This window comes from Sus scrofa, chromosome 1 (assembly GCF_054392235.1).
Source record: "Sus scrofa isolate SSC_HxYL_T2T_F1_AM1 chromosome 1, Sscrofa_HxYL_maternal_Yorkshire_Landrace_v2.0, whole genome shotgun sequence".
In the NCBI taxonomy this organism is placed as follows: domain Eukaryota; kingdom Metazoa; phylum Chordata; class Mammalia; order Artiodactyla; family Suidae; genus Sus; species Sus scrofa.
Window position 1 is genome coordinate 68,032,885 of NC_139383.1, and position 26,284 is coordinate 68,059,168.

The 26,284-nt window shown below is 36.3% G+C and overlaps 1 long non-coding RNA gene across 1 annotated transcript in view; it reads left to right on the top strand.

Annotated features, from left to right (window-relative positions):
- LOC110260404 (uncharacterized) overlaps window positions 1-26,050 on the top strand; it is a 249,758-nt gene extending 223,708 nt beyond the window's left edge. The window contains exon 4 of the long non-coding RNA XR_014806470.1: window positions 23,317-26,050. This is a non-coding gene — a long non-coding RNA (uncharacterized LOC110260404). The remainder of the gene's footprint in view (window positions 1-23,316) is intronic.
- Window positions 26,051-26,284: the final 234 nt, after the last annotated feature.

Consider the following 26,284-nt stretch of genomic DNA (forward strand, 5'->3'; position numbering starts at 1 on the left):
CCCCTCCTAGGCCCAAGATTCCTAGTCTGCCAATCTTATGTTTTCAGTTTGAGAAAGCATAAGTTTTGTGTGGAGTGTCCCTGGAAGAGATGGTAGAAAGGGTGTCTTCTAATTCCATCGTATCCTTTCCAGCTATTAGGGAGATAGAATTATACACTGGCCATTGTTCAACTGCAGAATCCATGTCCTGGAGGATAGTGCCACAATCCTGAACTGTATCTTCCCAAACTAAAACTTTAGCTGAGCTTTGGACAGCTTGTTTCACTTTTATCACCTCAAGCTTCTAGCAAAGCTCCCAGAGTCATGAGCCCATCATCTTAATTCATTTGAAAAAAATGAATCTTATGGTCTAAAGAAATGTAATGGAGGTACCATATTGAATATCAGGCATTCTGTAAGCAGTTGAATGTCAGTGCTTGTAAAGGCCAGAGACCATTTACCACAAATAGATGCTTCAACTGAGTCCAGAAGTAGTCGGAGTAGTCCAAGCCTCTTTGGTCCCTATAGGCAGGGCACGGGAGCTGGGGCTGCTTTGGCTCCTATTGCACTGGCATACAGAGGCCTTACCAGAGCCCCGTCCTTATTTGGAAAGAGAGACAGACACTGACAGTGCTCAGGGATCAATCAGTTGTGGCAGGTGCTGAAGTTCTATACTGAGCACAAGGCAGAGGACCTAGAAGATAGGGAGAACTGAGCAAATCTAAGCAGGTAGGGGGACATAAATAGGATTTGGTACCCATTCTAAACACATTTCCACTGATTATAACCCCATGTAACTGTGTGACACAAGATTTCAATAAGATTGACAACTAATTACAGAGCCAAGCTCTTGCACCCTGTCCCCACTAGTGGTGTGGTTTGCTGGTCCAGTGAGGATCCTGGAAGTTTAGGTGTTAGGATACCTGCATTTAGTCTAAGCCCTGTTACCAGCTAGCTATGCCATATTGGGGCACTTTTTTTGTTGTTGTTTTTGGCTTCAGAGTCCTTACCTAAAATGAGGGATAGGTCATATCTCTTTCAGTTTCAGATCTTATGAGCTGTCACTAAAATTGTATTATGTTGGCAAGCCCTGCCCTCATTAGGCTCCTTACTGTTTTCAGGCTCATTACTGTCTTCAGGCTCCTTTCTGTAATTTGGAGGAACCAATACAAGGTGGAGAAGGCACTTAGTGGTACAGTGCAGGCTGGGGCTTTACAAGAAGAAAGATGGAAACATATTAAGGCAAATGCAGATACAAATTCAAAAAAAGATTGTATGGAATGAATATGATGAAAACAAACACTGCTACATGAAGCTAATAAATACAGACAATGAAAAGAATAAGAGAAGAAACAAGAAACTAGGCTCAATGTAATGTCTTTTTAATACCACACATCCTCACTTGTCTTTCAATTATATGCTAGAGGCAGTAATTCTCAACCTACTTTTCTTATGAGCTGAGGTGTTGGGGTCATCTGCAGTGGCACCTCTGCCATTGTTTGGCAGCTAGTGCACGGGCCTGGAATCCCTGCAGCCTTTCTCCCTGAACAGCTGCCTCATTATGAAGGAAGCTGTCACTTCAACCCTCAGGTTCTGTTCTTTGAAACAGCCACTGATGGGACATCATAGGTTTGGCCCATTGCTCATTACATATTTATGTTGAGGGGAGTCTTCAAATTACCTTTTAGCTTCTCATTATCATTTAATAGTTCCTTCTTCCAAGTGAAGTCAGGCTAGAAAGAGGGAGAGAAATTATGCAGGAACTCCCTCATCTCTTTCTATTGCAAAAAAACCCCCTTGGATTCATCTTCCAAGCAAGGAGAGTCATAGGAATGATAAAATAACTGGCCTAAAGTTGTTTCAGACGTTCTTTCCTTGCTCTGATTGCCTGTTTAGGCTTCTCTGTTTCCCAGCTTCTTAATGAAATAGACACTTTAGCATTAAACCAGACTACGGCTTCTGCTAAACTCTGAATTTTTTTATATTTTTACTATTTTATATCCATTCTTACAACACTCAGCAGTTTTTCACCTTTGATTTGTTTCCAGGCATCCACTGATTTTTTTTCTTTTAAGTAAGCCTATTTTTAAAGTTCTTTCTTATTCTCTGATTGTTTCTTTTTTCATTGAAGCTTATTTTTGATTTATAGGTACAAATTCCTCTGAGAATAATAATTCTATATGTGTGTATATGTGTGTATATATGTATATATATATATATGTATATGTATACATACACAGATATGTATATGTAATCTTACTTTACTGAAATGTCCCTGTTTCTAACAGGGCCTTTGATTCTTTATGGTGGACTCTGTGGCGTGCTGTCTAGATCCCCTCAAGGAAGAGCTTATTACTCTAATTGTGAGATGTTGTCAGCAGGCAGCCTTTTAGCTGTCAGACCCTGTGATGTTCACCTTTTAAATTATAATGAGATTATTTTCACTGAGATGTAACTCATGGTAAATATTGAATCTTAAAACCTCCTAAGTTATCAAATCACCTCCTTTGTGGGCTTATAATTTTGTGTACAGTAGATTTCCAGAATGCTGGCACTGCTATGTCTACTACCGCCAGCTAACATTTATTAGTCATTTATGTGCTAGAAGCTGTTTGAAGGACTTATGTGCTTCAACTCATTTAATCTACATAACCGCCCTGCCAGATAAGTGTTATCAGCATCTCCAGTTTTGTAGATGCGGATAGTAGGGCTAAGATAGATTGAAAAATCTGCTCAGAATCACAGGAAGGCTGGGGATCCCTCCCTGAAGGCCTGACTCTAACCACACCTTCTTAGCCATTTCACATCTGCCTGTTGATACTAAAGGACAGAATTATATTCCAGCATAAACTTTGGCTTTTTGTCATGGGAGGGGAGATTGTGTACTGTTTTGGTTTATCTACGACTGTGGTTTATTTCATTAACATGAAAAATAAGAACTAATGATACAAGACATAGAAAATGCAGCTACAGAAATTCCTGTGATGGCACAGTGATAACAAACCTGACTAGTATCCATGAGGACATGGGTTTGGTCCTTGACCTTGCTCAGTGGTTTAAGGATCCTGCATTGCGATGGCTGTGATGTAGACCAGTGGCTGTAGTTCCAATTCGACCCCTAGCCTAGGAACTTCCAAATGCTGTGGGTATGACCCTAAAAAGCAAAACAAAACAAACAAACAAAAAAAAAAAAAAGAAAAAGAAAACACATGTACATAATTATGGGAATACCCAGAAATCCTGCCATATGCATGAGAGATAAAGTGCTAGAAATAATGTGTTTAAAATTTCACTTTCATCTGTAAATAGCTGTGAAGTTGATGTGTGTGTATTAAAGACTAGAAGTACCACGGTTTTACTCCTCTATAGCTGGCTTGTGAAAAAAGCTACGTATATGGAATAAGTCTTGTTAAAATAAAAAATGCTTAAGTAATTTTAAGTACTTTATGTTTTAAAAGGATTAGGTTCAAATCTGAAACTGATACATATTTTTATGAAAAATATTTCAATGCTTTATTTTTCATGGTCAAGTAAATGGCTAAGTTTTCAGGATTTATTTTCATGGGAGATTGTTGCCATTTTAAGGACATTAAAAAAAATTAAAGAATGTTTGCAGTAGAAGAGATTTTGATTGCTTTGTCCCTATGTGTCCTTTTCTAAACATAATTTTGAATAGCAGATGGTTAGATTCAGACAACATAAGATTTAGTTCATCTCTTTATTATTACTCATAGCTTGGAATTTAGAAAACTTGAATTTGGGAAAGGGAGGAAGATAATCAGTTTATAGTAAATTTGATCTCACATTTCCCCCTCCATGTGAGTAGGATTAACCACGTCTTTATCGTGTCAAGATGCATTTTATATCTATTCTAGGCATATGAAATGTTTTGGATCAGGTTGTTGGACTGGCCTCAAATTATCATGTACTTTACAAGCTGCTTTGACTTCAGAGGAGCTCAATGAGCTCTAATTTTTGAAAATGGAAATGAGGCAATCGTTTAAAATATTTAAAATTTCTTCTAGCTACATCAGTAAATAATACTTATTTCAAAACCACTCCCTGCAAAGAGATTTTCCTGGTGACATTAAGTATTGAAGGGGGAGAATGGAACTGTTACATTCATTTAATGTTGCTGTAATATACACAACATGCATGGACTGGAGACAAAATCATTATCATCTTTTATGTCATCAGTAAAAATCTCACCTCTTCTCTGAGTCCTTTTCCCAGTCAAAAAACAGAAATGATACATTCATTCTTTTTAAACATTGAGATATAATTGACACATAACATTTCATAAGCTTAGAGTGTACGAAATACTGATTCGATACATTTATGTATTTGCAATATGATTACCACCAAAGCATTAGCCAACACCTCTATCACATCACCTAATTACCATTTCTTTTATTGTGGTGAGAACAGTTAAGAACTATACTCTTTGCAATGTGAAGGATGCAGTATGGTTAGCTCTAATCATTATGCTCATTAGATATCGAGATCTAATTTATCTATTCTTTGTAGGTTTGTACCCTTAAACAAGATCTCCCCAATCCTTTCTCCTAGCTGCTAGTAACAACCATTCTATCTTTGTTTATATAAAGTTCAATTTTTTTTTGGATTCCACATGTAAGTAATATTATACAGTATTTGTCTCTCTTTGTCTGACTTGGCTCACTTAGCACAAGGCCCTCAAGGCCCATCCATGTTGTTGGAACTGGAAGGATTTCCTTCTTTCTCATGGCTGAATGGCGTTCCATCATTTGCTTCTTTCTCATGGCTTAGGGAGAAGCTGAGCTGTAATGTAGGCCTAATGAGAGCCTCAACCAATCATAAGGAGAGCTCTGGGCCTGGAGTGGCTCTTCAGAGTTGTCCCAGGTTAGGCCATGTCAGCCCCTCAAGAGGTGTGAGAAATCCTGGGAAAGGGGTATGGCCTTGTGGAATGGGATTCTCTACAGCTGATGGGGCTGACAGCAGAATACATTCACAATTAGGGTAATAAGCTCTTCCTGGATGGGAATCTGAGAAATGCAATACAGTATCTACCATCAAGACTCAAAAACCCTTTTAGAAAGGGAGACATTTCAGTTAAATAAGAAATAGATATTAATACATAACTTGAATTATTACCTTCAGAAAAATTTATGCCCATAAATCAAGAATAGGCCTTAATGAAAAACAAAAACAAAGATCAAGAAAAAAAAACCTAAAAATGTGTTTGCTTAAATAAAAACCATTCGGGGGATGGCTGAGAAATAAAATTTTGTGAGTACCAACATTGTTATCTGGCTAATAAAAATAAGAACACAGAGCTAAGCAATAAAAAGTCGGGAAATAAAAGTGAGAAAAGCTAAAGTACAGGGATGAATGTTTTAAGAGATACAGCATTCTTCTAATGCGAGGTTCAAAAATAGGAAACAGGAGTTCCTGTCATGGCTCAGTGGTTAACGAATCCGACTAGGAACCATGAGGTTGCGGGTTCGATCCCTGACTGTGCTCAGTGGGTTAAGGATCCGGCGTTGCTCTGAGCTGTGGTGTAGGTCGCAGACATGGCTTGGATCCCACATTTCTGTAGCTCTGGCATAGGCCAGAGGCCACAGCTCTGATTCGACCCCTAGCTTGGGAACCTCCATATGCTGCGGGAGCGGCCCTAGAAAAGGCAAAAAGACCAAAAAAAAAAAAAAAAAAATAGGAAACAGAGTTAAGACAGGAGAGGATACTAATGAGCTATTAAATAGAAGAGACAAAACACCAACACAGGTCTGAAGAAAGAAATAGTCTTTAAATGGAAGGGGTCCACTAAATGTCAAGTGTGTTTAATAACAAAAAAATAAAATTAAGCAAAACCACAGAAACACATCTAGATACAATCTGGTGAAATTTAAGACCCATAGGACAAGGAGAATTCTGAAATCTTTGGAGAGAAAAAAAAATTAAAAAGCAGGTCACTACAAAGGGATGAGAATTACTCTGGCATCAGTGGATATCAAAAGATCATGTAAAAATTTCCTCAAAGTTTTGAGGATTTTTAAGCCCAGAATTTTATATCCAGATAATTTATCAGCAAGATAAAACAAATTTGGACAAAATAGTACTTGGAACATTCATATATCCTTCATGTAAAATATCATTCTAAGGGAGTACTTCAGTAAAATGACCCAAAAAACTAGATGAATACAGGGAAGATGGAAGAAGATACAATAAATAAATGTAGCTGAGTATATCTGACAACAGGGATCAAAATCAGAAAAAAAAAAGATAATTGAGAACTAGATGCATGATAGCTTTTCTTTTAAGGGGAAGATAATTTCATTATTATTTCATTATTATTATAAGAGCAGTAACAAAACAATGGCACAGGTCTAAAACCACAGTGTAAAACAATATATTAATTGGACTTAATATAAAAATGCGGACTGACCTAGGTAGCCTTTCAAAATACTTGCATTTATTGTAGATTTAACACAACAAAGAGATTATTCGATGTAAGATTACCTAATTTATATAAATTAAATCTCTCCCCCTAACACTATTTTGGGGGGGAATAGTATTGGCAGGAGGCAATAGTTTATCTTATGTCAGTTTCCCTGGGAATCAGACTCTAGAAGAGATTTCCATGCAGGTGGTATTTGAGAGTGCTTTTGAGAGCAGCACCTGTAAGAGCAGCAGAGGACAGATGGATTGGGCAGGGGGAGGCTGAATTACGATGCAGTTGCCACACCCAATGGACCCCATGAGAATCTCTGGGGCTTGCATGGACTTTCAGAGTTGTACTGCCTTGAAGCAAGGGTACCGGGCTTTTGTTTCCCCATGCCAATCAGTCATTGGGTGTAGTTTGCCCCCAGGGAGAGCATACACTTGGGTGAAGCAACTCCTCTTGGATTGAGGGCAATACTTATAGTGGGACTTGCTGTGCACCATTGTTGGCAAATACTCCTGACAGCCAGCGGAAAAAAGTCACTTGGTCCTAAATGGGGAATCTGGATGGAATACAAAACATCCCCCCAGTACCCCAATCTCTACGTAGTTTTTGTAATGGTCCCTCAGTCCCCTCATGGTGTCTCCCCTAGGTTATCACTGTAAGATCCTGCTCGAGAATGTCTGGTCAGAGCAGGGTCCAAAGCTTGTGTCTAATCTCCACCTTCAGTCTTAGGAGAGCAGAAAGGCAACAGGTAGACCTGCAAGTGTAATGAGTGGTAAAAACTCACAGTTTCACTCTGAAGAGACCATATTAAGTTAGGTCTAGATGTGAATAGTGAATGTTAGACTCTGCCACAGTCTCCCATCCGACTTCAGATTTTACAAATATGTAAAGTAGGTAAGTTTCTTGTGCCACTGTAAGGTGCTGATAAGGTGCTGTGGCCAGAACTTAGTTTCAATCCATGCACATAAATATAGAAGGTAAATTTTGCAAAGCTATGGAAGAAAAGAACATGCCTAATTATAAGGAAATACTATAATTAGTTGAAAAGACACAAGGGATAATTATATTTGAGACCTTTAAAAAATCTCTCATATTCCATAGTATTCTCTCAAATATCCTGTTTAAACCAAAGAAATACTGTTTGGGGTAAGACATTAACTTGAAACAATTTCAGTCAATACCATTTGTGCTTTCATCAAGATCACCTGATGTTGGAGTTCCCGTTGTGCAGAGGAAATGAATCCAACTAGTATCCTTGAGGATGTAGGTTCTATCCCTGGCCTCATTCAGTGGATAGTAGATCTGGCGTTGCCATGAGCTGTGGCATAGGTCACAGATATGGCTTGGATATGCTGTTGCTTTGGGTGTGGTATAGGATGCTAGCTGCATTTTTTATTTGACCCCTAACCTGGGAACTTCCATATGCCTAGGGTGCAGCCCTAAAAAATGCAACAACAAAAAAAAGGGACCACCTGATGTCAGTACAAAGTTTTCAGTGGTTTGGTTATTCTAGTGCGTATTCGTTCACAAATAAAATATTGGGAATTGTTTTTAAAGTATCGATTCAAAAAGTAATGCAATAGATGGAAGATAATATAAGTGAATTTATATATCTGTATGACTGGGTCACTATGCTGTACAGCAGAAAAATGACACAACATTGTAAATCAACTATACTGCAATAAAACTTTAAAAAATGAAAAATAAAACTCATGCGATAGATTATGCTATGGAAAACAGCAATAAATACCCACTGTGTATATACCACATCTTCCTAATCCAATCATCTATCGATAGACATTTGGGTTGTTGCTATGTCTAGTCACTTATGATGGAGCATGATAATGGGAGAAAAAAGAATGTACACATGTATGTGTAACTGGGTCATCATGCTGTACAGTAGAAAATTGACAGAACATTGTAAACCAGCTATAATGGAAAAAAATCATCACATATATATATATATATACATACATATACACACACACACACACATACCTACTGTAGCAGTTCTCAAATGTCAGTGTGCATCAGAAGCCCATGGAGGGCTTTGAAATAGAAATTATTGGCCCAAACCTCAAAGTTTCAGTTTCATAGGTCATATAGAAATCCTGACATGTTTCAGTTTTAACAAGTTTCCAGGTGATACTGATGTGACTAGCTCAGAATCACACCTGATAACTGATCTATTGGATAAATAAAAACAATCATCATAGTAAAAACCATTGTTCTAGTATTTTGTAAATATTCTCTTCTGACTTTGAACACACTTGTAGGAATAGCATGGCCAACAATTACATGGAGTTGAAAATAACATTCTTTAGAAAATTATGTCAGAAGACTCAAATTATAACCACAAATATACTGATGTCCAACATATATCTGAAATTTCAATACATTTTTTTCATGAAATGGGAGAGTGGGGAAAGAAGGTGATGATTATAGCAGACCTGGTGAGAATCAGATCCTTCATGAACATTTTGAATTTTTATTTTACAGCTTTTCTACTGAATTCAGTATGACAGAGAAAAGATGTCAACAAAATTTTGCATTTCTCTTGCAAGTAATTATTAAGAACCATGATTTATCGTGTGTAGAATATGTATTGCATACATGCATAATAATTAGAGATCATTAGGTCTGGAAGGGATCACACAGACTACTGGGTGCTATCTTCTTACTGCAGACCTCTTTTCTTAAACCAGTGATACAGAGAAAGGGGTGTGGGACTTCCCTTAATCACATAGTGACTTACTGTTTGAAATAGGAATTAAGTTATGGAAGCTGGAGTTCCATAATGGCTCAGTGGATATGAATCCAACTAGTATCCATGAGGATGTGGGTTCCATCTCTGGCCTTGCTCAGTGGGTTAAGGATCTGGCGTTGCTGTGAGCAGTGGTGTAGATCACAGATGTGGCTTGAATCTGGCATTGCTGTGGCTGTGGTATAAGCCGACAGCTAGAGCTCTTATTCTACCCTAGCCTGGGAACCTCCATATGCCATGGTACAGCCCTAAAGAGCAAAAAATAAAGTTATGGAAGCTGCCATCACAGCTAGTCCAAATTTGTGTTTAGGTCCTAATATTTTTATCAGGTCTCTGTGTGATTTCAGGTAAGTCATTTGCTCTTCTAGATCTGAATTGCTATAAAATTAAAGTTGTTATAGAGTTCCCTTGTGGCACAGTGGATTAAGGATCCAGCATTGTTACTGCAGTGGCCTGGGTCACTGCTGTGGTGCAGGTTCAATCTCTGGCCCAAGAACTTCCACATGCCTTGGGTATGGCCACAAAAAATTAAAGTCATTGGGATGAATTAGGTAATCACCAACTATCTAATTATGAATTTGATTGGACCAGGAAGCAATTCTTTCCTTCCCATATGGTGTGTGATGACATATTTCAGCAATTCTAAGATTCCCATTTTTCTCACTGTTAACATCTTTGAAATGAGGATGTGACATAGTTGACAGTATATCATCATTTAATGTCCATTATCAATTTTCAAAATGATATATAAAATAATTATGTGCCATAAACTTGATAGTGCCTTACATTCAATGTAATACAGTATAATAGAAGCAACCATTCAGAGTAGCGCAAAATTAGTAGTGATGCTTGAATTCCCACTCTTTTCCCAGGTTGTCCCATATCATTTAGCTTCTTTAGACCTTAATTCCTTGAAAATAAATCAGTGTGGCAACTTTATTTCTAATGTTCCTTCTAGTACAAACATTCTATCATTTTAGAGGATAATGGTGATGACAATTGACACTATGACTGAAGAAAGGGAAGATAGGAAGTTGACACATAGAAAGCCAACAAACTGTAACTATCTGACTCCATCAGTCAATCTACTCTATTTCAGAAATGATAGGAGATAGTTTAATTTTTGACTTGTTAAAGGCCTGTATATTCATGCTACCGAAGAGGGATGATTTCAGCATATACAGTGACTCATGGGTGGCATTCAAAAAAAGTGTGGTTACCTAAGTTTAGTAAAAAATAAAATGTCACTGCATGCTATTTTACATCCCATAAAGTTAAGTGCATGCATCAGATCAATTATATGTTGAATATTATGAGGGAGTAGTTTAAAGCTCAAGCCTCTCTTCTTAAATGTATTTTTAGCTTTCAGTATTCCTATATTTTCAAATCCTGTGGGTTAATGTAATTTTGGTTAGATTCTTGATTAATCTTTAGAGATATATTTGGGTTAGGATGTAAAAATAATGACTTTAATATCCCCCCCCCCCCAGAATTTCTAAAAGATGCTTTGTATATTTAGGATTGGGGTTACCTTTTTTCCTTTGTCCACCACTTGTCATCAGTCTTTTGTAAGGAGTATGTGAGAGTGGAAGCTGTCATCCATATCTCAGCGTTTGCTTCACAACCTTCAGGCAGCACATTTCCATTCACTTTTCTTAAGCACTGAGCTTCTTTCTATCCTTTCTTGATAACCAGAACTTGACTTTATCTGCACACGTCACTCCAGCCAGTACACAGATTTGCTCATTACACTTGTCTTCCATATCATTTAAAAGACTTAACTATGATCATGGATTGCTTTCAGAAATGCTTTCTTCTGGTCATAGTTGTATATACCTTTTCATGCATAAAAATATGTAGATAAGAAGGCCCTAGGCAACAGAAAGAGTTCCTAGAAAATGCTGAGGGAAGAGTCGAGTGTTAATGCACCAACTCAAGGTAATAGAAGGAAAGCTAAAATTTCAAGACTACCTTCATGCCTTGTACCCAGGAATTGAGTAATGCATATGCAGCAATAATTTGTATAGAGAGATCATGAAAAATAGGCCCCGTGAGTTTTTTGTCCTAATGATAAACGTGATCCAATCAAGTCATTAAAATGACTTAAATGCAACTGAATGTCATTTGTTGCTTGCCACAGTATTTTAAGACAAAATAGTCATTACAAACTCTTTAAAAGGTCTTAATTGCTTTATACTCCATGACAGCTCTGGATGATTGGCAATACCCATTTGGCTTTTGTGGAAATTACGAACTAGGAAGGTCTAAATGTCATCTCTGCATAAGAGTGTAAAAAAGTGTTTCTATTTTTCTCCTTTTTAAAAAACACTTGTTTTTATAAGTATCTGGAGAAATCCAAAGTCAGAAGTTGAAACAGCCTGATGATTTGTTTCAGCCGGTATGGTCTCCTGTGCTATGACCTAATTTAGGACATTTTAGGTCAGTTATCACTGACCAAATAAATTAAAGTGGTCTTGGATCTGTTATCTTAAAAAAATAGCTTTTATTGAGGAGAAAAGACCTCAGTCTGCAAATGTGCCACCTGTAATAAAATTTTATATATTTAAATTGGAGAATATAGTGTTTTATAGGTTAGAAAAGAGAACAGTAATATCAAAATCATGGAAAATATTCTATAGAATAAATAAATAGAACATTGTTATCATTAGATGAGTGTCATTCAAGTCTGTAGTGGGTATAAAGGCAGGTTAATTTTCTTTATCATTCATTTGTTCGCTGATTTAGCAAATATTGATTGAACTTCTGTTATGCTTATGATGTTAGAATGTATCTTTTAGATGTTTGTGGTAATCATTTAGCTTTTGTTTTTTAACTGGGTTGCCATTTATACAATCATACATGGCAATTTTTTTTTTCCCTAAGAAGTTTCCCATCAGATGAATGGGGGTCGAACAGACTAAGGTTGTATCTGAGTCTTGTTATTTCAATGAATGATGAGCAGCAAGCAGCTGACAGGAGGGCACCATGTCTTTAAACGACTCTCACTGAGGACAAGGCCAGAGGATAAATGTGATGCTTAACTCAGATAAGGAGAGGAGACACCACAGCAGTTTTTCAAGTAGAGTTGGGTCAAAAGAGAGTAGCTGACACTGTTAAGGACATATATGGCCCTGAGCCTTGAAATATTACATGTTTCAAAATAAGCTTTTATCTTAGATCCATAGATCTGTTGATCTTAGGTCCACAATACTATTAATTTTGTCAAGCAGATAAAATTTTAGTCACCGTTTTGTTTAGTGTTTTTGCAGTTACAAATCTTACTCCAATTTGCAGATAAATCCAAATAAGAAGGACATCAGCAGTGTGTGTGTCAGTGTGTGTGTCTGAGTGTGTGGTTCAGAGGAGACCACACATGTTCCATGTAGGCTACCAGAAAAAAGAATGGTGGTTATCATCTTAACACTGATTCTCTAAATTGGGAAATGTAAGTCATGTTCTAATATACAAGTTGGGAAAAAACATATTTCTCTATGAAGATAGAAAATAAAAACAAATAACCCACAAGTGCTTTGGCATCCCTCAATTGATGATGCCTTTTAATTGTGACAGTTGAACTTGGCAGATATTTGTTCTGCTCATTTGCTCATGTCAACTCTAGCCATTTGCGCTGCATTTCTTGGTACTCACATTTCTTACTCTGCTTCAGTTATGTGATGATTTCGGTAAAGACTTCTGTGTTCTTTGAAGGTATTAGTTCAAGTATTTGAAATTGATGTCACTAATGCCTGGACTGTTGCCTGGCATGTTGTAAGCATTCACATGTTTGTTGACTCAGTGGATCACATCATACGTTTGTTGACTCAATTCTCTTTCTTCATCTCTAGCAAACTCCCATGGACCCTGCCTGCCTCTCCTAAAACCTCAGACCATTAATTCTCTATCTTCCCTCTGAATGTCTGTCCCATCACTACATCACCCCCACCTGCTACTTTGGAATTCTCTGCAGAGGTGGTACACCAAGTCATCAATATTCCAGAGATGAGTAGCGTTGATTTAGGCTTCTGGATAATTGCACACGAATGCTACCCTGCCCTTTGTTTTATTTAGCATAGCACTCGGCTGTTTTTCATGTCAATTGTGCAAACTGTTGTCTTAATAATGAATTTCATTTTGTCTGTTTTCCAGAAAAACTATTTTTTTAAATTATTGAGCTTATAGGCAAGTGAAATATTAGCTGAGTTTGTTTTCCTGGATTTAATATAAGCTTTGTTAAATTCAACTATAGTTATAGAAGTTTATTTTTTCCCAAATGTTAAGATCAAGAATAGATTTTTAAAACTGTTTAAATTTTTAAGTTTGCTGTGCATATTATCTAAAGTAATATTAGCAAAAAATAAGACTTCCACTCCTATGCATGTTTCATCACCGTATTAATAAGATAACTTATTTTCACATTTTCTGCCATAGCAAAAACAAAAATACAAATAGGAACATTTGCATAGAGCCAGTATTCTAAAAATACAAATAGGAAAATTTTCATAGAGCTAGCGTTGAGTTCATTATGATGTTACCTTAACTTTCTCTGGACTTTATAACTCATGAATGGGAGATCTTAGAATCTCAGAGAGTTAGTTTTTACTAGTTTATTTAGGAAAAGCATGCTATTGAATAATTCAAACATATGAAACAATTCATTTAAAAATCTGGAATACATATAATGTAGGATTCTTGCCTTATAGTGCAAGACATATTATAAAGTGGCCTACATGCTAGAAAAACATAAGACGAAAAAGAAAGGCTAGGAATAAAGAAAATAAGACCCATGTATTTCTTACTTTTCTCCTCTTCCCCTACCCTGCCCTTATCTACCAACAGGCAGAGTGTATCCTCAGACAGAAAGCTGAGGAATATGAGCATTTCCATCAGTTAGAGATTCATTTGTCTAAGGAATAAAGTACTTCTAGGAAATTATTGCCTGGAAGGTTTACTTTTTCCAGTTTTTAAACCAAAGGCCCATGCGTCAAACTTTGCAGAACACAGATTGAGCTTGATAAAAGTTTTAATATTAATAAAGCAACTGAAGAGGAATTCCTGACATTAACATTATCAAAAACCTGTCTTATTTTTGGTCTTTAGCTCTTGCTTGCATGTTCAGCAACTCATCAGGTAAACTTTAATGATTTGAGATCCCAGATTTTAGTGTATTCCTTTTCATAAAATATAACCTCTTTTAATCCCCTCCCAAATTATAGACTATTAATTTGAGCATTCTGTCCAAAATGTGTGCTACCTATAAATTACAAGCTGGAATTTATAGGTCATTATTCCATGTAAGATACAAGGAGGTGGTAGTGGTGGGTTGTAAATGCCTATAGTATTTCCATTCTATGCAAGTAAGATATGCTGTGCTTCCTGCCCTCAAATCTTATGGTTTAGCAGGAATATTACATATTAAATATTATCATTATGTAAGTATTCAATTATAACCATGATATAAAGAGTATGGGCCCATTAACTGACTAGTTATTTCATCTAAACTGTTTAAAATTACTTACACTGTTTACTTCAGAGAGATGAGATGGACTCATACCAAGGTTTATATATACTTATAAGGGGTTTATATATACTTATATATATATATACTTATAAGGGGTTTATATATACTTATAAGGGGTTTCATTGTTCTGCTTCCTACATGGCTACACTCATAGTACATTTCAGGAAATATTAACTCACTCATGCTCAATATCTATCAAAGCTCTGGTTGCGAGAAACTGTATTTAAGAGGGATTGAGTTAAAAAAATATACTCTCGATCCTCTTTTAGATACTCTGTCCCTGGATGAAATCAGTACAATAGGTTGCTGCCTGTGTGGACTGTGTTTTATTGCTCACCTTCCCCTGTGGAATTTGTATTGATTTGTACTTCGATACAATGCCATTAACTTATGTTGGAGGATGTTGTATAAACAGCCCGATGAAATGCATTGCTATGCATACTGTAAGGGTGTTGTCCATTTCATTTATACCTTGTTCTCCAAGATAGTCTAGAGGGATTTTCCTTCAGGGCTTAACAGACAAGTATTTCTGCTTCTTTGTAGCAACTAGCTTGTCTTCATCTCATTAGCTATGTGAATTAAATTAATTATTACAACTACTTTCTGTCTTCTCATTTAAAGTTTGTGGGTTATGTCCAGCAAATATATGGTATTTTAAGGCAAGCATAAAAAAAGAAAACCTCTCCCCTTTTCTTTGTTTTCTCCTTACTCTATTTATCCCATCTAAAATTTACCTTATCTTGCACATATCTGAGTAAGCCATCTTAAACTATTTATATAACAAAGATGGATATAAAAATAAATCTGATAAATGGCTAAGCAATTGGCCTAGTAGCACTTACTATAAAATAATTCCATTCTACACTAATCCATGATGTCTACTTTATCATATATTTAATACTTTACCACATTAAGTTCTGTTTGGGGGCAGTTCATTTTGTTTTGCTCATTCACAATACCATACTGACTCAGAAACTGAATTGCTTGAAATTTATCATAGAAGAATAAAGATAAGCACAAAGATTTAACTATAAAATATCCAATGAGCCATTTTTTATAATAGTAAAAACTGGGAAACAACCTAAATATCTAGATATAGAGGGTAAGTTGAACAAACTGAAGTGTAGTACTATAATGGAATACTTTCAAGCAAGATAACATTATAGTTTATTTATTGTTGTATTCATACTTTATTAAGTGGAATAATGCAAAGAGTATGTACATATTATTATATTTATGTAAGTGTGTATTTAACTGAGACTCAATTTTTAAAAAACTTTGTTGGGTATGTATAGTTGGTTTACAATGTTATATTAGCTTTAGCTTTATAGCAAAGCATACCATTTATACATATACATATATCTATTCTTTTTTCCCATATAGATTATTACAGGACATTGAGCAGACCTCCCTGCCCTATATAGTAAGTCTCTGTTAGTTATCTACCCTATATATAGTAGTGTGCATGTGCCAACTCAGATAATGGCTTTTCAATAAATAGTACCCAAGATAGATGACATGACAATAAAATGTTCTTCTCACCTTGGGCTCTTTCTTCATTGATATTTCCAAGAATACCTAGAGTTGTTTTCTCGTGACCAAAGGACCCATCCTGGTTTCCCTGGCTATGTTGCAAGAGCTAGAAGCGCTCCCGTGAGGGTGAAGAACTGCACATTAGCACTGAATGTTGGCTGACTTACCAGGTATCCAACAAGCCAGGAAGCACGTGTTGCCCCTATAACTTATCACGAAATGATATGATTCAGGTCAACCCTCCTGCTCTTTCCCCGCCCCCTCTGCCCATGTACATTCCAGTCTAGCCCAGTGCTTCTTGGGGTGTGAGGAAGGAAAGGTCTTTGTTCAGTGGTCTGTTCTTCAGCCAGAAATACTTAATACTAAGATTGGCTGTACTCACAAACATATGGTTCTTTTAATGTTCACTCATAGTCATTTCCAAGGCAAGTCTCTGTCTCTCAGGATAAATCATGTTTCTTCAAGTGGAAAGTACCACTTTCTTACACACAGACATACTCAGCAAAAGATTTGGAATCATATCACAATGGCATTGCATAATTTCAATCTTAATTTTGCTTATCTACCTATTTATTTTTTCTACACAATCATACATTACTAAATAAAATCTCCCAGTACATCTGAATCCACTTACTTCTTAAACTTTTTGTTGTAGAAACATAAAGATAGAGAACATAGTAATGTATAATAAACTCAATATACTCATCACCCAGAGACAAAAATCACCATGTATTTTCATTATTTTTTATCACTATTACCCCTAACATTTTATGTTGCTGGAAAACTTTTAAAGCAAATCCAAGATATTGTGTCATTTTACTTATAAATACTTTCATATTCATCTGTACTGCAAAGGCATTTTTAACATACTCATTTTGTTATCATTAAGCCTATTCTAATTCCATAATATCATCTGATATCAGGTATATCTTCAGATTTTCTTGTTTCTCGAAGATGCATTTTTGTAGGTGGTTTATTTACATCAGGAGTCAATTGTGTTTCACATGTATTCATATGTTATGTTTCATTTATACTGTAATAGTTTCCTCCTCTTTATTTGCCATTGATGTGTTAGAAACTAGATCATTTGTGCTTTAGAAATGTCTGATGTTTTGGAATTTGATTTCCTTCCTGTCCAGTTTAGCTTAAAATCTTTTTATTCCATGTATTTCCAACAAATTGGTGGTTAGAATATAAATGTTCAATTATATTTAGATTCATCTTAGGGCACAAAATAATCCCGTCAATAATTCATTGTTACTGTATTTTATTTTGAGAAGATACTGTCTAACTGTTGGTAATGCTAAGATAGGTCATTGGGTTTGTTTTGCCTCTTTGTGTATGTATTGAATGTTTGTCTCAGTAGTACATGCACACGATTTAAATATAAAATTGCACGAAGGTCTTATATAGTTCTACCCTCCCTATCTTCTGCTCTACTCTGCACTATCCCCAGTCCCAAATGTCCATTTTTAACTCTTCTTGTAGCTATGTCTGGCCCTCCATAACATGCCTTTCCTTGCCTTGCCTTCCTTCCTTTCCTTCTTTCTTTTTAAAATTGAAATACAGTTGATTTACAATGTCATGTTAGTTTCAGGTGTAGATCAACGTGACTCAGATATATGTGTTTTCTCTTTCAGATTCTTTTCATTTATAGGTTATTAGTTTACTTTCTTGATTCATGAACTTTAGACATAATCTTTTCTAGCAGGAGGTCAATAGACAAGGCCTTTAACTCATTCACAACACCTCTCCATCTTATACTTCCTCTCTTCCCTATTATAGTTATAATGTTATTTTCAGTTCATCTGAAAAAAAATGTATTTTTTTTACATTTCTTCTTATAAAAAATCAGTTTCACTTAATTTTTTTTTAAAAAACTCTTATCAGGTTTAGGCACAATTACTAACTCGGCATTCAAAGATGAAGCTATTGGCTTACCCTTTCTTTCTTTTATCTCTCCTTTACTAAAGATTCATTCATCCTGCACCATCCTCTTCTGATGGAAAGAATGCCCTGTTTCCTCAAGTGCATTAAAGCTTGCTTCAGATAGAAAGTGCTATGTTCCCAGTCAGTTGTGAACATCACTAGTAAGGCTGTAGAACAGGGTAAAGAAGGCTGAGGAAGACTGTCCTAGGCACCCTTATGGACTGACATATTCCTCAGGGGAAGAGCCAACCTCAAGTCTTGGCCTCACTCTCAGCCCAAAGTTTTTTCTTAAGAGTCCAAAGAATTTTGTACTGTGCTTAGATTTGGCAGAAGAAGGAGGTATTTGGTCACAGTTGCATTTATTTATTTATTTATTTATTTATTCATTCATTCATTCATTTGAACACTGTTGTGGATTCAGTAGCTCTGAATATAGCAGCCATCCAGTCAGGAATTGGCTGTTAATTAGCTCTTCTTGGAGCTTGCCTAAAGTTTAATGGAATAAAATAGTAACTGATTTAAAAAAAAAAAAGAAATGCAAAGAAATGTCCATTTCATCTTACAGAGGTAGAGAATATCTTAACTATACTGAAATTCAAGACGCCACAAAACTTAGTATGAAAAAATCTGTAATATGTAGAACGTAACGTATGGTAAAGAGTTAAAATCTTTAGCAGTTAAAATTGTACTCTCACATAAGTAAAGGTAAATAACAAGAAAATAAACGAGTTCAAGAAAATCAGATTGGAAGATACAGAATAGAAGAAATGCAATAGTCCTAAAAATCTAAAATTCAGGTATTTGTAGATACATGAAAACAATGATGTCTTTAAACACCACAAAATCAAATTAGAGGAGAGATTAAAATCTGCATAGAAATATGAGAACAATAAATGTTCATTTATAATGCTAATTCGATCAGCAAATAATCATCATAAGAAAAATGCACATGTATGACTGGGTCACTTTGCTGTATGGTAGAAACTGACACAACACTGTAAATCAACTAAACGGAAAAAATTAAAAATCATAAAAATAAATAAATAAAATAAAAACGCACCTAGACATGACCCAGCAACCTTACTTAGAGCAAGCTGGCAAGTAATTTAGTGGTATACTTGTATTTTCGTGTAAGGATATATTTTGCTTTCCTATGTGTTATTTTTTAAAAAAACCCAAATAATAACAATATTAACAAGAAGAATGTCTGTTAAAAAGGAAAAGGCAATCAAGAAGAGAGTAGAAACTATGATTGCTGTTGTTCCACCCAGAATGTCTTCATTCAGAGCTTCTCAGTGAATTATCACACATTTCCTGAATTACATCTGTTTTTTTAATCTATGAATATATAACACTTTGCATATAAGGGTGTTTCATAATTATTGACTATGAATGAATAAATGAATGAGAGGAAATACTACTAGTAATTTTCTGTGACGATTAGTCTGTCACCAGCTACTGAACTTGATTTTTCAACTTATTCTTCCCATTTTGATTACAGAGAAATAGACTGGGAAATATCAGAGATCAAGGCCCTGCTAAACTTTCTGTCACTTCATTCTGATAGCTTACCAGTGGGAGGAAAGTGGGTTAAAGGGAAGTAGAGGGAGGGGAAAAAAAAAAAGCAAATTTGGGGCAGATGATTGGAATTGCTATAAAAAACAACAAAAAAACTATTATATACAAAGGATTATGTTAAAAATAGGAAAAGATTTTTCTCCAAGTCCATGATTTTCTTTTCATTTGTGCCATATGTTAGATTTCAGATATAAGTGCTATCATTAGAGAATAGACTTGTGGTTGCCAAAGGGGAGAAGGAAGGAGTGGGATGGATTGGGAGCCTGGGGTTAATAGATGCAGACTATTGCCTTTGGAATAGATTAGCAATGAGATTCTGCTGTGTAGCACTGGGAACTATGTCGAGTCACTTATGATGGAGTCTGATAATGTGAGAAAAAAGATTATATACATGTATGTATAACTGGGTCAACATGCTGTACAGTAGAAAAAATATAACGTATTGGGGAAATAAAAATAAACAAACAAACAAAAACCCCTTAGGCAAGGGGATACTGCTCCAGGAAAAAAAAAAGTTTTATATATTTCTTTGCCTAAGAAGACTATAGTAAAGGAAATAATAAAGCAACTATATGATTTGAGAAAAATATATAAAAATATGGTGTTGATTATATTGAAGACATGAAGTACAATAGTAGTAATTATATTAATGTTTCCCAAGATGTGATTGTAAGATTGAAGATAGGATAAAACCTTAATTCAGATTCTATTTAATTTGGAATTTTTGATAATTTGCCGGGGTTGACATTTCCCTTTGTATTATCTTCATGAAAGTTTTAACTGAATAGCTGAATAGCTTAAAGGAGATAGTGGAGGGGGTTTTAACCTTTATGAAAGAGACAACATAATTTTTAGAAGACTTTAGAACAATGTTTGTATGCAAATGTATGCTATTATTTATGAATTGATTTTTGTCTATTTATTAAAGCAAGCCTAGAATAATTCATTTTTATAAATACAGTTTTAGTTACTCTAGCATTCATATAATAATTCCAACTAATTATGAAGGACAATAAATTGTAGATGCTTATTATTTATTTACCTATTCAACAAGTATTTATTGAGGATAGTCACATGCAAGGGCATTTGAGGGGTGGAGAGACAGATATAATCCTTCTTCTTATGGAGTTTATGGTCTAGTGCAATATTTTTAAAACTTGTTTGATTGAATAGCTCTATTGGAAAAATTTTTGAGAATGAACAATTAACATATTTATAAACGTCATTCATGTACCATTTTACTAATAAACCAAGTGCATAAAGTAAACTAATTCAACAGTAAATATTGGTGAGTTGAGATAAAAAGGAAACGCAAATGAAAGTTTGAATAATGTATCTTCAGGTGCATCCCCGTGTCACTGATACCCATATGGGAAATTCTGCCTAGTAGGTGAGTTAGACATTGAATCACTGGAAAGAAGAATATGTATCTACTTATAAAAACTTCTGTGAAGAAAATTACAATGTCCCAGGAATTAAAAAGGGAGAGGAAAGTTATACAGCAAGATTGGAAAGACCATTCTGAGAAGGTGGCATTTGAGCTAAGATCTGAATTAAGCAGATCAAGTAAGGTGGGAAAAACCTTCCAGGATGAGAGTAACACAATGCCCAGATTTCTCATGATAGGAAAGAGATTAGTACATTCGAGGAGCTGAAAGAAGCCAGTACACTGGAGTGCCAGGACCGAGAGGGTCTGTGGAAAATAAATGAGGTTAAAGATATCGAAGGGCCTGTAATAAAAATTTTGGATTTTTGTCTCAGTTCATTGACAAAAATGTGAAGGATTTTAGGCCCAGGATTATCATAATCTGATTTACATTTCAGAAAAAGATGTTGGGGTGATGATGCCAGGTTTGGGCCTTGAGAACCTGAATGGTTGGTGCCACACTTAACTGAGATGGCAAAGAGTGGGGGAGGAATGTCCCGGGTGAAAAAAGTTCTATTTTGGATATGTTACACTTGAGATGTTATATTTGTTAGACTGATGCTAGCTGTCATTACAACTAAACCCTAAATTTTACTGGCTTAGTAACATAGAAGGTTGGTTTCCTGGTGGGTTTTGTTTGTCTACTGATTTAAGGATTTAAGGCTGCTTCCACCTTGAATCCTCCCAAAATAGAAGGCCTCAAATTCCTGTGGATCCAGCTGGTGGAAAAGGAGAGAGAGTAGGGAGAATGAACACTTGCATTCCTTTCAGCACATTACTTGTATCATGCCATTCCCTTCTGGCCTGGAAAATTTCTGAAGAAAAATCAGCTGATAGCCTTATGGAGGGTTCCCTTGTATGTGACTCTTAGTTTTTCTTTTGCTGCCTTTAGAATTGTCTATAGACAATTGTTTAGAATTGTCTATATAATTATCTATCTTTAACTTTTTTTTTTGTTTTGTTTTGTTTGTTGTTGTTGTTGTTGTTGTTGTGGCTATTTCTTGGGCCGCTCCCGCGGCATATGGAGATTCCCAGGCTAGGGGTTGAATCGGAGCTGTAGCCACCGGCCTACACCAGAGCCACAGCAACGCGGGATCCGAGCCGCGTCTGCAACCTACACCACAGCTCACGGCAACGCCGGATCGTTAACCCACTGAGCAAGGGCAGGGACCGAACCCGCAACCTCATGGTTCCTAGTCAGATTCGTTAACCACTGCGCCACGACGGGAACTCCTAACTTCTAATTATTACATATATTGGTATGGATCTGTTTGGCTTCTTGTTTTGGACCTTCTGTGTTTCTCGTACGTAGATGTCTGCTTCATATTCAGAAAGATTTCAGACATACTTTCATCAAATACATTTTTTACCCCTTTCTCTCTGCCTTCTTCTTCTGGGACCTCTATAATGCAATTATTGGTATGCTTGATGTTTCCCAGAGGTTCTTTACATTGTTACTGTTTTTAAAATTTGTTTTTCTATTTGTTGTTCTGGTTGGGTGATTTCTAAAATTCTATCTTCTAGATCACTTACACAGTCTCTGTATCACCTACTGCTGTTAATTCCTTCTAGTGTGTTTTTCATTTTAGTCATTTTATTCTTCAGCTCAGTTCTTTTGCACATTTTAGTTCCTTGTTATAATTCTCCCTGTGTTCATTTCTTCTTTTCTATAATTCAGTTAGCATTCTTATTACTAATGCTTTGAACTCTATCTGGTAAATAATTTTTTTCTGTTTCATTAGTTTTTTCAGGAGTTTTCTCTTGTTTTTTGAATTGAAACAAATCCCTCTGTCTTCACTTCACTTTTTCTGTCTTTATGAAATCAGTTACCTATTTCAGTCCTGAAGGGGTGCCCTTATGTAGGAGTGTCCCTATTGTCTGTATGTGTCCAGTGACTTTGGTAGGAAAGTTGGATCTGATCTGAACATGAGTCACATCTTTCCTCAGGGTTTACTGGCAGTTCTCACCTTGGTAGGAGGTGGGGCTGGAGATGGAGAGGCTTTAACCAGAACCAGGAGTGAGCTAGGGCTTATCACTTGCTCAGGGACCAACAGTACCCTATTGGGGGTGGAGTAGGGTACCCAGTAGCTGGAATGGAATTCTTGAAGTTCAGATGCAACCTGTCTCTATTCCCTCTAAGTGTGTGTTCTTTCCCTTCCCAGCTCCAGAACCCTCACCCCAGAAGCGAGCAGTAATGGAGCAGGAAGGCCTGGAGTGGGGCTCAGCATGAATCTAGGAATGAACTATGGTGGTCCTGGCTACAGTCAGAGTCCAGGTATGATTCTGATGCACTGCCTCTATCATTGCCAGTAATGAATATCACACCCCAACCCCATTCAGATACTATTCCTGGTCCAGGTTGGCTCCTGTCCCTTCAGCTGAACATTCCCCTCACACCTGGCATCTGTACTATGGAGCTGTATTGCAAAGTGAATGGGGCCAAAGTAAGTGCTTTACTCAGGCTGGGGTGTGCTCCAGAGTAGTCATGGAAAACTGGCCAAAGTACCATGCAGTTTCAATTTGCTCTCTAAATCTTGTTTCAGGAGTAGGTAAATGTCTGCACGCTCTTCAGGAGTGGAGCCTAGGCTTATTACAGCCCTTCTGCTGGTTTCACTTATTTTCTAACCAGCTAAGTGGGGGGATTTGCCTTCCCTGTGTCAGTCCCCAGGGTTGGGGTGCCCAATATGTGGCTTGAACCACTTATTCCCCAGGGGCACAGGTCCTGACCTGATTATCCCTCGTCCTGATCATACTTTGGACATTAAAATTATGTGAAACTCCAATTTCAGTCTTAAAAATAAAGTTTTATTGGAACACAGGTACTTCATTCACTTATGTAAGTACATGGCTGCTTTTATGCTATGTTGACAGTTAATAGTTGTGACAGAGACAGGCAAAGCCTAAAATGTTTACTAGCTCTTTATAGAAAAAATTTGCTAACCCTTGATTCAGAGTACAGAAGGGAAGACAACTGCTATTTAAGGTGATATATATAATACACCGAAAACAGAGGAAAACAAAGAGAAAAGCATTCAATAAATATTAGAGCCTTTCCCATCCTTTTCTTTATTCTTTTTCATGTTTTTTATATGATCATTGGAGAAGAATTCAGAATATTCAGAGCACATTCATACTGTTGAACTCAAAAACGTTTACTTATTAGGTTTACTTATTAGGATAGCTTTATATATTTCAATTTGGATTAGAATCACATTTTTTGTTAAATATCTGAAGTATATATTAATTGAAATGTTCTAAGACAGATTGTTATAAATTTATAAAATGATTGTAGTAGGCGTTTAATAGCAGTATTACATAAAGATGGCACCTTTAGTTCACAGAATTTCCTTAGCATTAAAATTTGCTGTCTTTGAAAGTCCAAGTGTTTGAAGCAAATAGAGAAAATGAATTTTGTCTTCATCTATTTATATTTAATATTTAGAATTTGTGGTATGGTGATCATATTAGTTGAATATCTTGTCAGTAATGTAAATTAAGTGAAATTGTTAAGTAAGAAATAATAGAATAAATACATAAAATAATAGCTCCCCAAATATCATAAATGCAGAAACTCTGCCATTAATCCTTTTATGTTCTCCTGTGGATAGAACAGAAGTGTTTCACTTTAAAATTTCAATTGAGGAGTTCCCATCATGGCACAGCAGAGGCGAATCTGACTGGGAACCATGGAGTTGCGGGTTCGATTCTTGGCCTCACTCAGTGGGTTAGGGATCCGGTGTTGCCGTGAGCTGTGGTGTAGGTCGTAGATGCTGCTCAGGTCTGGCATTGCTGTGGCTCTGGTGTAGGCCAGCAGCTACAGCTCCAGTTTGACCCCTAGCCTGGGAACCTCCATATGCCGCAGGTAAGGCCCTAAAAAGAGATAAGACAAAAAAAAAAATTCAGTTTAAAAATTTCAAATTAAATTGAACATCCATTTTTGACATTTTTTTTTTTTTTTTTTCTTTTTAGGGCTGCACCTATGGCATACGGAAGTTCCCAGGCTAGGGGTTGAGTCAGAGCTCCAATTGCCAGCCACAGCAGTCCCAGATTCAAGCCATGTCTGTGACCTATACTGCACCTCACAGCAAAGCCAGATCCTTAAACCCACTGAGCAAGACCAGGGATTAAACCAGCTTCTTCGTGGATACTGGTTGGGTTCATTACCACTGAGCCACAACGGGAACTCCCACTTTGACAAAATAATTTTTTATTACAGTATAGTTGATTTACAGTATTGTGCCAATTTCTGCTGTTCAGCAAAGTGACCCAATCACACACACACACACACACACACACACACACACACACACACACACGCTTTCCCTTTCTTACATTATCTTCTTTTATGGTCTATCCCAAGAGACTGGATGTTATACCCTGTGCTATACATTAGGACTTAATTGCTTATCCATTCTAAATGTGATAGTTTGCATCTACTAACTCCATTCCCTCCCCATTTTTAACAAAATATTTGACTTAGTTTTCCATTTTCGTAGAATTTAATCCAATTTCTATGTATTTAAATTTCCCAGAAAATTATGTTACTATAAACTAGAAGACCAGGCAGGGGCTTAGAATTCTGATTCTAATCATTACTTTGTAATTAAAAATAATTCTTGGAGTTCCCGTCATGGTGCAGTGGAAATGAATCTGACTAGGAACCGTGAGGTTGCAGGTTTGATCCCTGTCCTCACTCAGTGGGTTAAGGATCCAGTGTTTCCATGAGCTGTGGTGTAGGTCGCAGATGCAGCTCAGATCTGGCATTGCTGTGGCTGTGGCATATACCAGTGGCTAAAGCTCTGATTAGACTCCTAGCCTGGGAACCTCCATATGCTGCAGGTGCTGCCCTAAAAAGACAAAAAGACAAAAAAAAAAAATTAAAAATAAAAATAAAAATAATTCTCGTCCTGGCAATCAAGTAACTTTTTTCTCTTCTTAAACAGTTCATTTTTTCCTTTTTGCATATATCCTTGTTGGGAGGGGGATTGCACTCATCATTAAATACTTTGAGATGCATATTTCTTTTAAGGTAGTATGAAAAATAATATCTCAACTATCGTCCAGGTGTAAAGGTGTAAAGAAAACAAACTTTTCTGCATTTGTGCATTATAGTGGAAAAAAATACTCTCC